Source organism: Tachypleus tridentatus, chromosome 12 (genome assembly GCF_004210375.1).
Source record: "Tachypleus tridentatus isolate NWPU-2018 chromosome 12, ASM421037v1, whole genome shotgun sequence".
Taxonomy (NCBI): Eukaryota; Metazoa; Arthropoda; class Merostomata; order Xiphosura; family Limulidae; genus Tachypleus; species Tachypleus tridentatus.
The window spans coordinates 68,546,838-68,565,948 of record NC_134836.1 but is presented as its reverse complement, the minus strand read 5'-3'; the positions used below and the strand labels follow the sequence as shown (position 1 = coordinate 68,565,948).

The following is a 19,111-nucleotide window of genomic DNA, read 5'->3' as shown; positions in this document are numbered from 1 at the left end:
TACTATACAGTTGAAGAACTGTTGTTATTAACGTAGGTACTATACAGTTGAAGAACTGTTGCTATTAACGTAGGTACTATACAGTTGAAGAACTGTTGCTATTAACGTAGGTACTATACAGTTGAAGAACTGTTGTTATTAACGTAGGTACTATACAGTTGAATAGCTATTCTTATTAATGTACGTAATATACAGTTGAAGAACTGTTGTTATTAATGTAGGTACTATACAGTTGAAGAACTATTGTTATTAATGTAGGTACTATACAGTTGAAGAACTTTTGTTATTAACGTAGGTACTATACAGTTGAAGAACTGTTGTTATTAACGTAGGTACTATACAGTTGAAGAACTGTTGTTATTAACGTAGGTACTATACAGTTGAAGAACTGTTGTTATTAACGTAGGTACTATACAGTTGAAGAACTGTTGTTATTAATGTAGGTACTATACAGTTGAAGAACTGTTGTTATTAACGTAGGTACTATACAGTTGAATAGCTATTCTTATTAATGTACGTAATATACAGTTGAAGAACCGTTGTTATTAACGTAGGTACTATACAGTTGAAGAACTGTTGTTATTAATGTAGGTACTATACAGTTGAAGAACTGTTGTTATTAATGTAGGTACTATACAGTTGAAGAACTGTTGTTATTAACGTAGGTACTATACAGTTGAAGAACTGTTGTTATTAACGTAGGTACTATACAGTTGAAGAACTGTTGTTATTAACGTAGGTACTATACAGTTGAAGAACTGTTGTTATTAACGTAGGTACTATACAGTTGAAGAACTGTTGTTATTAACGTAGGTACTATACAGTTGAAGAACTGTTGTTATTAATGTAGGTACTATACAGTTGAAGAACTATTGTTATTAATGTAGGTGCTATACAGTTAAAGAACTGGAAACCTTTATCCTTTGAACAAATCACTGACACTTCAGATGCCACAGTGGGAGATATACTTGGGATCTTGGTGCAGTAGCCACTTTAAGAATTCGACTCTGTAGGTGGGTCAATGATTTTCATTTGTTTCTATTAGATAGATGTTTTAAGTAGAAAGTGTAGTTGATATATTTATGAAAGTATGTTGGAAACTAGAAACAGAAAACAATGGCAACTTGACATTATAAATACCACATACAATATTCCTCAGTTACTTGGACAGGTTCTTATTTACTGAGTTGTCTTCTTTTGCTAACTGATTCTATATAATTCAGTTGATTGAATCTATTGGGTTGAGGAATAATTCGTGAGCGTTCTTTCAAGTTAAACAAATATATCCATAAATGAAATGCTTTCGCAAAATATTTCATGTCATTTGGTAGATAATTTTTTGCTCTAATAGATGGTGTGTTTGATTTTCATATGTCTTTAATTTTTGCTTTCATTTTCAGCTCATTAAATGGACTGTCAAGTGGAGAAAATCGAGCATTTTCGACACCATCTGCTTTTCGCATTTAATTTCTTGCAATTTCGTTTAAAACAATGCATACTATATACCTAGGTATTACATGAAATAAAGTATCATAATAAATGTTTTGGGTGTAATGTGTTCATGCATTGAAGTATTGTATAGTCTTGCATGTAATGCTTGAATGAAATTATTTAAAAACGCTCATGAATTATTCCTCAACCTGATATATAATTTCATTAATGGAATCTATATAATTTTTTTGTATGTAGTTCCTTATAATTGAGTGTTTATACTTTTATTTCTGCCATGTAGTTGGAACTTTTCTAGACAACTGTTGCTGGATGTTGTATGTAGCAAGCCAGTTAACAGTTCTGTAGAATATAGTTTATGAGTGTTCATCATAGCAACAGGATACAGTACTAAGTATCTGTAAGTGTGAAAAAAGTTAAATCAGAACAAATTGGTAAAACATGAGGAGTAACATGTTTCATATGTTAGAAAACTTGAATAACTTTTTCCCAAACCTCAAAACTTTGAGATTTACATTGCAACACTTTCTCTAACAAGCAAGATACATGTATTTAGTTTTTTGTGTAGTAATGCAATGAATTTTTAGGTTAATACTTCAACTAGCTTCTCCTTGACAGAGTTCGTAGTTTTTCCAAAACATATAATAATGTGAACTGTTTTTTATATACGTTTCTTTGTCAGTAGATTCTACAGTTTTAATATTGAAATGTGGCTCAACTGAATAGTTGAGGTAAAACTTATTCTTAGCTTTTTTCAATGTATGGCATCACTTTGTCATGAAAAAATCCACAATAATATACTGTAGGAACCATCATGGAATCTGGATTCACATGATTTCAAATAATATATCAAAACTAAAGGTGTGTCTTCAGGACAGTAAACAGTTGCAAATTATTGGCTAGAGTAAACAGTTTAGCAAGCAACCTCAAACAAGAAACATTGTGATTGTCCAGGTTCACAATTTGAGTATTGGTAAAGCATCTCTAAATAAATGACAAGAGAATGTAATGAATCAATCACCAGAGTGATATAAGACTATACCTATTAACAATGTAACAAAGTGGTATAACACAATACCTGTTAATAATGTAACAAAGTGGTATAACACAATACCTGTTAATAATGTAACAAAGTGGTATAATACTATACCTGTAAATAGTGTAACAAAGTGGTATAACCCTATACCTGTAAATAGTGTAACCCTATACCTGTAAATAGTGTAACAAAGTGGTGTAACACTATACCTGTAAATAGTGTAACAAAGTGGTGTAACACTACACCTGTAAATAGTGTAACAAAGTGGTGTAACACTACACCTGTAAATAGTGTAACAAAGTGGTGTAACACTACACCTGTAAATAGTGTAACAAAGTGGTGTAACACTACACCTGTAAATTGTGTAACAAAGTGGTGTAACACTACACCTGTAAATAGTGTAACAAAGTGGTGTAACACTACACCTGTAAATAGTGTAACAAAGTGGTGTAACACTATACCTATTAATAGTGTAACAGAGGTAAATGTAGAAACTACACCTGTAAATAGTGTAACATAAGGTGTAACACTAAATAGTGTAACAAAGTGGTATACGATTATACCTTCTAATAGTCAGTATTTCAAGTGTCTCTCAATAAATATCATGGTACACCTTGTGTGAAAGAATAACCCATTCCTAAAATTGAGTTCTTGAAATAAAAGGTAGCAAGGTAGTAGATTACTGTTGACAGTAGAATGAACCTGTTGTGCCAAAGGAAGAAAACAAGAGGCAAGGATATACTTGTTGTACTAAATGAAGGAAACAAGAAGTAAACATAAACCTGTTGTACCTAAGGAAGAAAACAAGAGACAAAGTAGTCAAGTAAAAAAACAAGAGGAAAAGGTAAACTTGTTGTAGCAAAGGAAGGAAACAAGAAGTAAAGATACACTCATTGTACCAACGGAAGAAAACAAGAGACAAGGATAAACCTATTGTACCAAAGGAAGAAAACAAGTGGCAAAGATAAACCTGTTGTATGAAAGGAAGAAAAGAAGAGGCAAAGATAAAACCTGTATCTTAGAATGGCTGGTATGGGTATTAACACTTTTGCTGATAATGAGAGAACAACATTAGGACCTCCTAGGTCATCTTCAGGTTAAGAAAGAGAGAGTGTTTGAATGTGACTGATAATGGACACATGTCTTAGAAACAAGAGTATATACAGGTACTGGATTGTAGGGGGCATTGCAGATGGATATTAGGTTATTAATTAGTATAGGTATAAAGGTGTTCCTTCATATTGCTCTTATTTTGGTTTTAGTTGCTGTATAAGTATGGCTTTTTGATTTTGTATTTGTGTATATTTGTTCCCTACTTAAGATCTGGGTTTTTTCATAGAAAAAATACTAGTAAATCATTAGTGATATCTGAAGGAATACTTCCATATGGATATTGTCAGTAGTAAAACTACTAGTTAATGATTAGTGATGTTTGAAGGAATCCTTCCACATGGATATAGTCACGAGTAACAGTACAAGTAAACCATTAGTGATGTTTGAATGAATACTCCCATATTGATATAGTCACTATTAACAATACTAGAAAATCATCAGGGATGCAGAGATGCCAATCATTATGATTTTAGCGTAATCATTACGATTTTGGTGTATACATTACGACTATCTGCTCATACAGACAAGTATTACGACTTGTTACAACTCCCAAATTATTATATATTATATAGGCCTATACAATAAAGTGATAAATTGTTCCCCCTGGGCTTGAAAGGGGTGAAAAGAAAATTTCTAGTGAGATACAAATAAATTTTGATAATAAATAAAAGACATAGTTCAAATGGCTACTTGAGATAATTATGTCTGTGCTTGAAATAATAAAAAAAAAAATACTTGTATCTCTGACGTCTACCAATAGTTTGAGTGCAGTGCTTCTCCATACGGTCCGGCATGGCCAGGTGGGTTAAGGCGTGCAACTCATAATCCAAGAGTCGTGAGTCCGCATCCCCATCACACCAAACATGCTTGCCATTTTAGCCATGGGGGCGTTATAATGTGACGATCAATCCCACTATTCATTGGTAAAAGAGTAGCCCAAGAGTTGGAGGTGGGTGGTGATGACTAGCTGCTTTCCCTCTAGTCTTACACTACTAAATTAGGGATGGGTAGCACAGATATCCCTTGAGTAGCTTTGTGCAAAATTCAAAACAAACAAGCTTCTCCATACTGGGTACGTGGGAGAATCCATAGTTACATCATCAGTGCTTGTCAGCCAATCAGTGCTCGCGTAGATGGGTATTTCTTGTTTTCTAAGCAGCATAGAAACACCAATGCGATCATTCACAAGATGGAAAAAAGAGGTCTCGTTCACCAGATTGTCTTGTTTGTGGCAAATCTAAAAGAACTAAAACTGTGAATCAAAAATTTAGGAATGAGTATAGTGCAAAATATCCAGTCATTGCATCAAAAGTCAGTGACAGTGATGCATTTTGTACAGTTTGTCACATCGATTTTTCTGTGGCACATGGCGGGACAAATGATTGTTCCAGACATACAAAATCAGCATCTCACCAACAAAAGGCTGAGGTGATGACAAAAACAATGCAAATAATGACATTTATGAGTAAGAATTCAGAATATGAAACCATAAATGCAGAAGTGATGTTCACGCAATTCGTCATTGCTCATAATTTACCCCTAATTGTAGCCGATCATGCAGGACATCTATTCAGAAAAATGTTCCCAGACTCTGATATAGTGAAAAATATGGCTGTGCTAGAACCAAAACTACAACCATTGTACAAATGTTGGGTTGTGAAGATGACAAAATGATTTCAAGCATACTTATTAACAGTGTTTACAGTTTAGCCACAGATGGATCCACAGACATGGATGACTAAAAACTGTATCCAGTGGTTGTACAATACCTTGACCCTTTGCTTGGAAAAATTTTGTTCTCTTTTGACTATGGTGGAATGGAAAGAAGCTTCAACGGGAGAGAATATTTTCAAGCTTTTGGGCCACGAACTGACAAAGAGGAAAATTCCATGGGAAAACTTACTTAGTTTTCTTCAGACAATGCCTCAGTTATGTCTGGTATAAGTAAAGGTGTGATGGGACACATCTCAAGACGACAGCCTAGCATTTACTTCATGGGCTGTGCCTGTCACCTCATGAATATTGCTGCCCAGAAAGCTTTCAGAGAACTATCCTGTCCAGTTTCTGATATATTGATAGATGTCTACTATTTTCTGGACAAAAGTGCTAGCAGAAAACAACATTTCAAAGAGTTTCAAGGATTGTATGACAAAGAAACAAGAAAAATTCTACAACTTGTTAACACAAAATGGCTATCACTTGGGGTATGCCTCAACAGAATATTGGACATGTGGAAGCCATTGAAGAAGTATTTTCACTGTGAAAAGGAAAAACTAGATTCAAAAGGATCTAAATGCGCAGCTCAGTCAGACAGCAAGACTTTAACAGTCAAGACACCCTCCCACCCACACAGGGACACAGTCAAGACACCCTCCCAGCCACACAGGGACACAGTCAAGACACCCTCCCAGCCACACAGGGACACAGTCAAGACACCCTCCCAGCCACACAGGGACACAGTCAAGACACCCTCCCAGCCACACAAGGACACAGTCAAGACATCCTCTCAGCCACACAGGGACATGAGACAACAGTATCCAAAAGCAGACAAAGAAACATTTGATATAACTCAATATATGGTTAAGCAGTCTGACCTTGAACTAAAGAAGAGACAATCAATGAAAAAAGATAAGAAAACAGAAGCTAGCAAGGAAGTAACCAAGAAAAGTTATGTGCAGAGCAAGTTAGATAAGTTAATTTTCTTGGACAACAAAATGAACTTGTTATTTTGTCTTTTTCTTTAATCTGTAATTTCTCTCTTCGAGCAAGCCAATTTGATATTGCAAAGAGAAGAACCTTGCATACACATTATGCATAGAACTCTGATTACACAAGTTAAAAATATATTTATCAGATAGATCAAGCCAGAATATCTTGAAGGCAACATCACTGAACTTGACTACAACAATGAATCTTTACACAAATCTGATGAGGCAGTTTCTATTGGAAATGCTTCCAAGGAATACATTGTTAAATATGAAAAGGACCTGGACCTGATCAGCTTCTACACCAATGTCAAGAAATACTATATTGCAACTACAAATTACATGATGAAACATTTCCCTCTAAATGATGAACTTTTGATTCAAGCAGAGGTTGCTGATCCAAAACTGAAAGTCAGCAAAGATTTCTCTTCTCTATGCTTCTTCACAGACAGGTATCCTGTCCTTGTCAATACACATGAGCACAACACTATTGACAAGTCGGAAGGGCAATATTTGAACTATAAAATTGATACTTTCTCAGAAACTGTTCTTCAGTTGAATGTTGACAAGTTATGGTTCAGCTGTCTACAGTTAAGGATGGAAATGGCAACCAGAAGTATGACATTCTGTGTAGGGTTATGCTTGGAATTCTTACAATCTTCCTGTTTTTAATTGTTGTTTTGTTTTTACCTTCATTTTCTTTTATGAATTTTACTACATTTACTTTACTTTTACCTTTTTACCAGACATTTGGCAAATTATTATTACAATTTTGCTACATGTCTTTTAAAACTTTTATTACTTTACCTTTTGATAATGGCTGTTATGACACACAACCTGGAACCAGGACTGGAAAGGCCAACTTCAGGTGACTGACGGGTGGTTCTTGTACTTACCTGTTAAGTCTTCCTAGCGGGTTATAATCATTACCATTATGCTAGAGAAAGTCCTTTACAATTTCTCTTACTCTGCTTTCTCTCTTGACATTGTAGACTAGGTGTCAACATTGGTTTTATGCTTTTTCTGTTTTTCAATGCTGTTTTTGAAGTGGTAATTCGAAATATCGATAGCCAGATGCCTCATCATCTAATTAGTGATGCACATGAAAGGATTAATGAGCTTCCCACTTTCCCTATCTACTATCTGGCAAAACCACACCCAAGGGAACGAACGAGCTTAAAGAAATCAGCGGGGAAACGTGGACCCTGCTGTCCTCTATTCGCTTCAGGTGTTATTTTACTTTCCTGTATATTACATACAAATGATTCATCTTAAGAGAGTCATAGTTATTCCCGCTGTTTACCCACGATTGGTTGAATTTCTTCACTTTGACATTCAGACCACGGAGGTAAAGTGAAATAACACCTGATCCTTGAGAAGAAGAAGAAACTAGAAGGAAGAACAAGAAGTTGTTTTTTATTTATATTACTAATTTTACAAGTGTGTCTTCATATCAAAGTATCTATTGAGGCCTTCAGATTTACACAGCTTCATTAAATATTTCATGTTTTGATGTGATATTAAAATTCAGCTCTCATAGAGTGTGTTATTTGTGTTATTGATTGAAAGTTGTTAGGTTATTATGTATCAACACTCCCGTCAACACTGTGTGAATTAAATACTTGTCATTTCTTCTTTTGTGTCACAGCTGGATATTCAGTAGTTCTCTGATAGTCTTTTTTTACAAGAGATAAATTTAGATAATGCTTTGAGAACATTATATATATATATATATTTTTTTATGACTCTAATCCCAACTAAATTGAGGTCAGCCTGTGTTGATATACGCCAAGAATTTTTACATGCAGGTGACCGACTCAGTAGGCAACCATACAGGATGAGCATGTTTGGTGACTGAGATTTGAACTTGTGACTATCAGATTGCAAGTTGAGAGCCCTAATCCAACAGGCTGCATGAGACATCATTGTTAAAAGTTAGAAATATTAAGCCTGATTACATGAATACATCTTAAATTTTATTCTCTAAGTATTAGGGTTGTTTTCTAAACTATTTTTTATTACAACAGTAATTATATATATAATTCATATAACTCTACACCAAAATCTGATAAAACATGTATAACATTAATAATGTGAAATAACTTTAATCATGAATTTAGTTTTGTAAATATTTTCAAAGACTTGTGAAGGTCAACAACCTTGGGATCAGATTGATACTATTTGGCATTACAGTATTTAACAGTGCTATCCATTAAGCTTCTTTAATTTCCCTGTTTTTGTTAAATGTAAAATTTGTCTCTATATCCATTAGTTTAATGTCTTTAAAAGAGTGTCCAGGTATGTTAAATTTTTGTTTGTTTTTATTATTGATATGTGGTTATTAAAACATTCATGTGGAGTTGTTTTGGTTTGATCTTTGCATTGAAAATTGTGTTTTCGACATTTGGTTGTCTAAAGAAGAAAGGTCCACTTTTTTAAAAGTTCTCGGATTATAAGATTTTTACTCACCTGAATATACAGTATAACATTGGTATCACAGAATACATGTATATGTAATGTAATACTGATGTCATTATACTTGTAACTAGAGCAGATATCATAAAGTACCCATATTTATATGTTAACCCAACAGGAACTACAGAATACTTATATATGGATCAAGTATCATGGTATACTTACCACACACACACACACACACACTATATATATATGAGAGAGAGAGCAATTATCACTGAAAATTATTATGTAGCTTTAAGGGTAATACTACCAAGTAATAAATGTGTCTAAAGAAACCAGATTCCAGCATTAATTGATATTGTTTGTGACTATGGGTATTTGAGCACAAGTAGAAAACTAAACAGCTTTCTCTTGTGCAGTTATTAAATGTGTTCAAAAGACTAGTTAGAGCTTTAAATGAATAACTTGTTAATTAAAGTTCATTAATTCCACTAAGTAAATTGAAGATTTGGCCTCATCTCAATGGGACATTATACATGTAATCCTAATTGTCAAGCAATTACTTATTTTGTCATTAAAGATAAGATAGCTGCTCCTAACAATTTACTATTATGCAAACAGAATTAGCTTGTGACCTGTAACAACTAAATGTTATTGTTGAAGATACTTGGTCAGAAGAAATAAAATACCATTAATAAAATGCTTTTCACTTATAAAAGTCGCATACACACACACCCTTTAAAAATTAAAGGGAATTTCTCTGTCTAAGTTATTGCTCTAATATCCAAATGTTATTCTAAGAAGAACAGAAATGTCTCGTTACTATCTTATCAGAAACCTTATTTTGTGGTAAACCATCCAAAATATAATGAAATCTCATTAAAATCCAGTTTGTTTTTCTGTATCAGAAGTTATCTTTTGTTAAATGAAATCATCCATTAATTATTTATCAGTGGTGTGTGCAACTGAAGAGATATATTCACAGTTTCTGTTCTTAAGGCTTCTGTTTGGCAAAGTATGAATCTGAAAACTCCTCACAAGTTTAAAACCCATTATTATTTGTGGTACTGTAAAAATTATATGTTTTACAATCAAAACATTATTAATATTGTCAGTGCCTGCTTTTGTTCTATTAAATGTGCACATTGGCTGGTGGATTATCTTCTTTATTGGAAAAGGCATTATTTGACAGTTGTTATAATTCATATAGGTTGGAGTATCTGATCAGTATTGTTTATTATTGATATTTGTTGGAGTATCTGATCAGTGCTGTTTATTGTCGATATCTGTTGGAGTATCTGATCAGTGCTGTTTATTGTCGATATCTGTTGGAGTATCTGATCAGTGCTGTTTGTTGTCGATATCTGTTGGAGTATCTGATCAGTGCTGTTTGTTGTCGATATCTGTTGGAGTATCTGATCAGTGCTGTTTGTTGTCGATATCTGTTGGAGTATCTGATCAGTGCTGTTTGTTGTCGATATCTGTTGGAGTACCTGATCAGTGCTGTCTATTGTCGATATCTGTTGGAGTACCTGATCAGTGCTGTCTATTGTCGATATCTGTTGGAGTACCTGATCAGTGCTGTCTATTGTCGATATCTGTTGGAGTACCTGATCAGTGCTGTCTATTGTCGATATCTGTTGGAGTATCTGATCAGTGCTGTTTATTGTCGATATCTGTTGGAGTATCTGATCAGTGCTGTTTATTGTCGATATCTGTTGGAGTATCTGATCAGTGCTGTTTATTGTCGATATCTGTTGGAGTATCTGATCAGTGCTGTTTATTGTCGATATCTGTTGGAGTACCTGATCAGTGCTGTTTATTGTCGATATCTGTTGGAGTATCTGATCAGTGCTGTTTGTTGTCGATATCTGTTGGAGTATCTGATCAGTGCTGTTTGTTGTCGATATCTGTTGGAGTATCTGATCAGTGCTGTTTGTTGTCGATATCTGTTGGAGTATCTGATCAGTGCTGTTTGTTGTCGATATCTGTTGGAGTATCTGATCAGTGCTGTCTATTGTCGATATCTGTTGGAGTACCTGATCAGTGCTGTCTATTGTCGATATCTGTTGGAGTACCTGATCAGTGCTGTCTATTGTCGATATCTGTTGGAGTACCTGATCAGTGCTGTCTATTGTCGATATCTGTTGGAGTATCTGATCAGTGCTGTCTATTGTCGATATCTGTTGGAGTATCTGATCAGTGCTGTTTATTGTCGATATCTGTTGGAGTATCTGATCAGTGCTGTTTATTGTCGATATCTGTTGGAGTATCTGATCAGTGCTGTTTATTGTCGATATCTGTTGGAGTATCTGATCAGTGCTGTTTATTGTCGATATCTGTTGGAGTACCTGATCAGTGCTGTTTATTGTCGATATCTGTTGGAGTATCTGATCAGTGCTGTTTATTGTCGATATCTGTTGGAGTACCTGATCAGTGCTGTTTATTGTCGATATCTGTTGGAGTACCTGATCAGTGCTGTTTATTGTCGATATCTGTTGGAGTATCTTATCTGTGCTGTTTATTGTCGATATCTGTTGGAGTATCTGATCAGTGCTGTTTATTGTCGATATTTGTTGGAGTGTCAGATCAGTATTGTTTATTGTTGAATCTGTTTACAGTTTACACTGGATGGGATACTAGATCAGACTTTTTTAAATTTATTTACATTTGATATTTGTTAGTGCATCAGAGCAGTGTCAGTCATTGGTTGTCTCTCTGTGGTTTATGTTGGTGAAGCATTTGGTTAAAATTATTTATATATTGAATTTCTGTATGGTACATGTTGATGAGGCATTAAATTATAATTGTTTATCTGCTATATATATGTGATGCATATTAATATTGTATTTTTCATCAGGTCAAAGTTAATTATTTATTGAATTTTTATACTTTATTTTGGATAAGATACAAGGTTGGAATGATTTATTATGTTTTGGATGGGGTGATATAGGCTCAGAATTATTACTCTGTTTTAACAATGACTTTGCACACTAAAGAAACTTAAGGTTGAAACTTACTTCTTATTGAAATCTCATTGTATCTTTCAATTTGTAATTACTACAACACTCAAAAGAAACAAAATATGGCAGTGCCTGCAGTTTTTCTCAATTTCTCTGGTAGAAAATAGTTTCGTATTACTGGAGGGTTTGTAGGTGTCCTTAATTGTTTGTAATAGCTTCACTACTGTAACAACATCAAGGGTCTGCCCCTTGTTTCAGTCAGCCAAAGATGAATGTGACATTGAGGAGAAGATGCTTCAAGTCCTGTTAACACAACCCCAGGACCTTCTGACCACATCTGGTTGTTTCATCAGTCAGGTAAATTAAATGTATTTATGCCTTTATATCAAGCATATATTAACTTGTTAAATCTGTAATTTAAGTGTACTTACGTTTTTATGTCATACATACATTAACTCATTAAATCTGTAAGTTAAATGTAATCGTCTTTATATCAAACATATATTAACCTGTTAAATCTAATTTAAGTGTACTTTTATCTTTATATCATACATATATTAACTTGTTAAATCTAAGTTTTGATAGTATCCACACCTTCTTATTCTCCTGTCTTTGATGAATTTATTATTATGTGAAGATAGTTACTGATGTATATAAAGTTACTAATAAATATTATATCAAGAGAAAGTTAGGAATATATAAAGGTAAAGTTTTGGTTATATCAGGTGTAATTACTGTTATATCAGTTGTACCAAGGTAGTGTTATTTCTTTATTAAGTTAGGGTTACGGTTATTTCCAGCTATTTGCTTTCTTCCTGTTACAGTAATTAACACTAATAACATTTATTAATACAGTGAAATAGTTCATTGTTTTATAGTCAGTCAATATTTGATAGCATTGTTGATTATTTTGTAAGCAGTGTAAGATACGTTCATGTTGTGTAACATTACTTGTGTACAGAAACAACTGTGCTATTACTTTATTCTTATATTACACTAGTCAGCTATTAAAGCCAACAAGGCATTGTACATTTCTGTGTAGAACAGATGAAGTGGTGATATGCTCACTAGAGTTAGATTTTTAACATGGAGATACATCATGTCTGCTGTTTACACCCAACATCCTAGCTAGGTGTTGCACTTTTCAGGTGTAACATTGCTAGACTTTTAACAGTAGAGATGTATGAAGTCTACTGTTTACAGCCAACATCCAGGATAAGTGTTACATGTTCCAAAACTAGTATTGCTGGATGTTTAACCATTGATGTACATCATGCTTACTCTTTACACCTAACATGGTGTAATATTGCTGGATTTTTAACTGTGAAGATACATGAGATCCACTATCTGCAACTTGCATCTAGTTCCAGTTATATAATCATGGAAACAGTTGCTGTAATTTCCTGTGTTTGATTACTGAGACTCACAAAAAGTTTACAGAACTGTTTATAGAAATAAGAGAGGAATTCACAGGTAGATAATTTGTGATGACGAGAAACCCACTTGAAATGAACATATATCTCAGGATGGCTGGTGTGGGTATTAACACTTTTACTAATAAAGCAGAGAACAACATTTTGACTTTCTCAGGTCATCTTCAGGTTAACACAGAGAGAGTTTGCAAACTTTGTTAACCTGAAGATGACCTAAGACAGTTGAAATGCTGTTGTCTGCTTTATTTTGATGAAAGTGTTAATACCTATACCAGTTGTCCTGAGATACATTATTCAAGTTTCTTTGTTCTTATAGCCTTTTTATATTATATATTCCAAAGTCAGTAAATTTTAATTAATTTTTCTAAACTTTTAACTATTTGTTGAAAGGTGATCAATTGTCAGTAGAAGAATTTATTAAGTCAAAGAAGAGAATGTTATAAATCTACTGAGGATAGATTTAGCATTTGGTGAACAATGTAACAACAGTATACCCATATAAACTGAAATTTACCCAACTTGCCCTAAAAATGTGACCATTAAGTAGATCTCGCAGTGTAGAGAAGCACAGCAACTGAAATAAATTACTACAATACACAGTACCGTTTAAGAGTGAAGTCAAATAGCGGGACATCACCAAGAATACAGTGAAAAGAACTGATGTTTGTGAAGATAACAATTTTATTAAATGCCTGAATGACATGATAACTAGCATATTGGTCCTATAAAGAAAATGTAACTGTTAACAACAAAATACAAAGAAGGCAATTATCTTTAACTTTAAAGTATGTCTAACACAACTTCTTGCAAATTAGCTAACCTGTCACTTAACAAGACACGTGGAACAGGCAGTAATAAATAAAATCATATGTAAAAGTTGAAACATAAATAGGACAAGCCTCAGGAAACTTCATTTGTAGTAAATTAAGCTTAGAAAGGAAATATGAAATAAGTGGAAATTAACATCAAGTAATGATGTAATGTCATACCATATATGGAACTATTATACAAGCTAGTATTAACTATATGTCATAAGAACATATATTAATAGGAGATAAAACCAGTGATGGTCAGTATAATAGAGCAGTTCACTATTACCATAATCAATTTCTAAAATGTGTAAATGTGAAAGTTTATAAGTCGGGATATTCTATGTAACATGTAAACACCAGTAAGAATGTCACTGAACTTCCCACATAACTGAATGAATCTTGAAATAATGTACTGATAAAGTACTCTGTTGTACCTAATACACTATGAGCAGTTAACATAACTGATTTGGAATATTTGTCACTTCAGAGTTGAAAGTTTTATAGGAACCTTTGAATTAGAACGTAAATTGGTTAGTGACATAAATTCGAATACTATGGTTTAATTTTAGTAAAATTATTTTCTAAATTCAGTTCTGATAGATAAATTTGTGTCAAGCAGACCTTGATAATTATACATAATGGACATTGATTTACTATTGTTGTGATGTGTTCTGACATTAGTGCAGGACTGTGGGAAGTAGTAAAGTCAGTCAGATCATGTTTTCATGACATGTATACCTACAACTTGTGTATTAAAACTTGCTTCTTTTCAATTCAGTAAATGACATTGTATGTGTGTGTGTGTAAATGCAGTATTTGTTGTTATAAATGGTTCCAATATTTAATTTCGTGTCTTTAATTTGTAAGAAATTTCGGGGGGATGTGCTCACAGAAATGACAATAGCTTGATCACTCAAAAATTGCTTCCTAAAGTAACTTTGGTGGGTTGTTTTAAATTACATGGGGTAAATGATCTAGCTTCTACTGAAAGTAATACAAGTAAGTGTATTCCCTCCTTTAGCAATTTTATAAACTAGATCTTGTACTACCACAGGTTTAGTGTTAATGACATTAGACATCTTTAGCAATAGTACTGAGACTAGCATATAGTCAGTTCTTTTACCGTCGGTATCTTGTAAATGACTCGAAACTCTCTCAGCTGTCTCGTGTATGTTACCTACCATCGAGAACTTTACTTCATATCCTAAGCATTTTCTAGGCTTATCCTTATTTGCCAGATTTAACCATATTATTGCATTATCAAACATATGCAACTTTCTCAAGCTAACAAAAGACTGTAACATTATAAAACATACAGTTTTTAACAATATGGACTTTCTCATTAAGATTTGTAATTTATAGAAATTTAATTACAAATAGATAAAAAATCTGCAACTTACGAGTTCAAACTGGAAGACATGTTGAACAAATTGTACAAATGTGTTATCAAGTAAAAAAATACATGGTTTGCAATAATTTGTTTAATCAGAAACAATTGTAATTTCCAATATGTTACTTCCCTCCTTTTACAAGATTAGCTATTGTTGTTCAATGATACCCTCTATATGTAGGCACTTTCTTTATGCACACCATAAAACTTCTGCTCACCCCCACATTGAAATGAAACAACTATAATACTTTGTTCAGAATCCTTTTTCCACCTCCACCTCCCTTCCTTTTTTATGCATGACAGTATGCATTAGTGGCTTGATTTAAGCCTATACATTGGCTGGTGTGCAGCTTTCTTCCATGCTTCTGAGTCTACATCTTTTTATGGACACATTCTCATGGGGTTGGAGATTATGGGAACTTCAGGTCATTGATCTGTAGACAAAAGTGAATTGCACATCACTGTTCTCAGACTTCTATCTGTACATTGGGCCTTATGTTATATCCTTCTCATCCAACATCGTCTGAGTGTAATTTCTTTGGATGTTTCTCTGGTAGTAGCACATGTTGTCCTCTGAAGGAGCACTAGCCCAGAGATCAAGTTTCTTGATGTTGAATATCTTATCCTGGAACCACATATATCACATTTATCTTATTGCCTGTCATGTGTGGTTTGTTTTCAGTCTGCTTATAAATCATCATTCATGCCTCAACCTAGTATATTCCATAGAGAGGACATTACATCCCCTCGTTTTTGGGATCTTTAACATCATGGGGTTCTCTCCAAAGGGATGCCTTTGCTACATTTCTCATCCAGTGCCCATGTATATTTATACATACTCACTCATTCCATTATTTTATCAGGTGATTTCTCTTGTCTGCTTTACTCATTGTGATGTCTGTCTGATTGAACACCTCAGCCTTACTTTTCTAGGTTGCATTGACAGCTCGTCCCCATCCTTCATTCTTTTCTTGCTCCCTTCTTTGTCAACCTTGATTGTATATTCTACATCTCAACCTTCCCATTCTGCTTCTTCACACCTGGCCTTCTTCTGGTCTTTAATGAAACAATCATAGGTTTCATGTTGTTCAATTTCCTCCCACTGTATTGTGGGTTACAGCTGTGGTATATGGGATTGTTCCAGTTCTGTCCATGTTCTCCCTTCTTATGATCATATAATTGCTCTGTTGAAGGTTGTGGCCTGTTTCACAGTTCGGGGAGTTGACTGTATGAGATGGACATCTTTTGGACATCAAATGTCAAAGTTCTGGATCAATAGCTCAGAATTAATCCTTGTGTCATACCCAGGAATTGAAGTGGTTTTCAGTTTCTCAGTTCTTTTGTGTAAGGTTAAGATGGTATAAACCTTATTCTACTCCTGTGTGGATAATGGTATCCCACAAGGAGGTTTTGGATGTAGTTGACATACTGAGTACAATCCTCCACACCCCAGCCAATCTACGTCCAGATGAGCATCCTTGTTTATCCACTTTTCTAATTGTGGGATTGAGTTACAATATCTTTCTCTCATTATCATCACTTTCCTATCACATATTCTCCTACTCAGATGGGCTCTTCTTTTTTACTGATAGTCAGTAGATTTCAAAAACAGAAACATCTCATCTACCTTATTATTGTGATGTAGCTATACCTTTTTGCCACACATAATCAGTGTCATTACATTCTACTGAGGGTCAGTAAGTTTCAGTTTGCTGAATTTTAAGCTTTTGGTTGTTTGAGAAATATACAACATTATAAAACCCAATAAAGAAGTAACTGTCAAGTTGGAAAGATCTTAAATGTCATTGTCTGTAGTCTGTTGTGGGTTTCTTGCAAAGTTGTTTAGGTACATTTAGACATAGCACAGAGTTAGAACAAACTTTTATCTCTCATGATTTTGTGTTCTGTACAAAATCTTTTTAAACTTTTTGTTGCATGTGAAATGTGTTAGCAATTTCTGGAAGCTTTAGTGTTCTATAGCTCACCTGCATATAATTGGAACTTAGTTAAATGGTTGTGTTTGTTCATATTTGTTGTGTTCTGAGCTTTAGGTTTCTAATATTTTGCTTTATGAACATTTTTCCTTGAAGAGAGCTGTGACATAGTCCTCCAGTCATAAGTTTACTCATGACAGCATTGCACATTATTATAGTTGGTAATTTGTGTGAACCAATGCATTACTAAGTGTGAATTATTTTTAAAAAATGTAACAAATCCTCCAAATGTAAGTTTAATTCAAATAATACTTGTAGCAAGTCAGATAGAATAAATTATTGACATCACACTTGAGGACTAGAATGAAAGTACATATTTTGTTTGCTGCATTTATTTACAGATGTGTTAAAATGTATAAACATGATGCAGTTTGACATGTAGCTTGAGGATTGTATATTTTGGATTGTTTAGTAGGCTTTGGGTAAATGTAAATAATACTGTAAGGGAAAAGGCCATTTTGTGAAACATTAAAATTGTAGTTTTATCATAGCAATCTTATCTTGTTTTTCATATTTCATTATTCTTTATGCTACAATGAAATCTAAAAGAAAAAATCAGCTTTATCTAAGGTAAGATGTATTAGCATGACTTGATAGTAAAGCTTATGGATGTAGTTGTGTGAAACTTGTTTGTAATTAGAAAGTAGAAATTTGTCTCCTGGTTCTTAGTTGTATAAAACTTTCATATAGATTTAAGCTAGGTTCCTGTGTCTCCTGATCTATAGTTATATAAAATGTACTTATAGATGTAAACTAGGTACCTATGTCTCCTGATCTGTAGTTATATAAAATGTACTTATAGATGTAAACTAGGTACTTTTGTCTCCTGGTCTGTGGTTTTCTAAAACGTACTTATAGATGTAAGCTGGATTCCAGTGTCTCCTGATCTGCAGTTATATAAAACTTACATTTAAGTCACTAATAGATAATGAAATTTGTTCTCAGTTATAGATCTTTTTGTTTCATGCTGTTTGGAGGATAAAAAGCACATAACTTGATAGGTGTTTTCACAGAAGATTATTAAGCATTGTTAATGTTTAGAAAACATCCAACCAGTTGTATATTTATAATTTTTTTTATTTCTAAACACAGTTCATCCTTGTAGCCATATCAAAAGGTCGTCTGGAATTGAAACAATGAAGGAGTTTGACCACTGCTATTTACAGCAAGTTTCCAAACATTACCAACAGGTGGCACTAAATCAGTAACACCTTAATCACCATCAACAGTCAAGTGTTGATCCTTACAATCAGTCATCAGTAGAAGATGCTAATGATTTCACCAATCATAACCACTGCAGCTGTTTTTATCAACTATTTAAAGGAAGAACCCATATAAGAACCTCGTTTGACACCAAGTTAAAATGGCCACAGTTACAGCAGTGATTAACCAAAACCAACACTCTTCAAGACATGAAATTTACCAGTACATAAAGGAGCTAAATGCACTATTCTCAAGGAGGATGTAAGCATCCAGATATCAAAAATCTCAGGTACTGATTTAAAAATACACATTCTGCCTACAAGAAGATAGAACAAAGGTAGTGTGTTTCTCATACTGTGAAGCCAGTAGTCATAACAATGGAATTTACAATATTAGGAACAGTTACTTGAACAACAACAACATAGACTAATCTAAACTGTGCAAGAACGTCTTGTGTATTTATTCAAAAAAATAGCTTCAAGATGGACTTGCAAGAAAAACTCAGAACACCCACATCACACTCTTGACTTATTACAGCAATAACCCACATATGTGAACAGCAAAAGTGGTAAGTCAGTACAGCAACCATCCCATG

At 33.8% G+C, this 19,111-nt stretch overlaps 1 protein-coding gene across 1 annotated transcript in view; it reads left to right on the top strand.

The window, feature by feature from the left end:
- The first annotated feature begins 983 nt into the window (after positions 1-983).
- Positions 984-19,111, top strand: part of LOC143233496 (uncharacterized) — a 34,946-nt gene continuing 16,818 nt past the window's right edge. The window contains exon 1 of the mRNA XM_076469780.1: positions 984-1,013. The gene's annotated coding sequence lies outside the window, so the exon portion shown is untranslated. The remainder of the gene's footprint in view (positions 1,014-19,111) is intronic.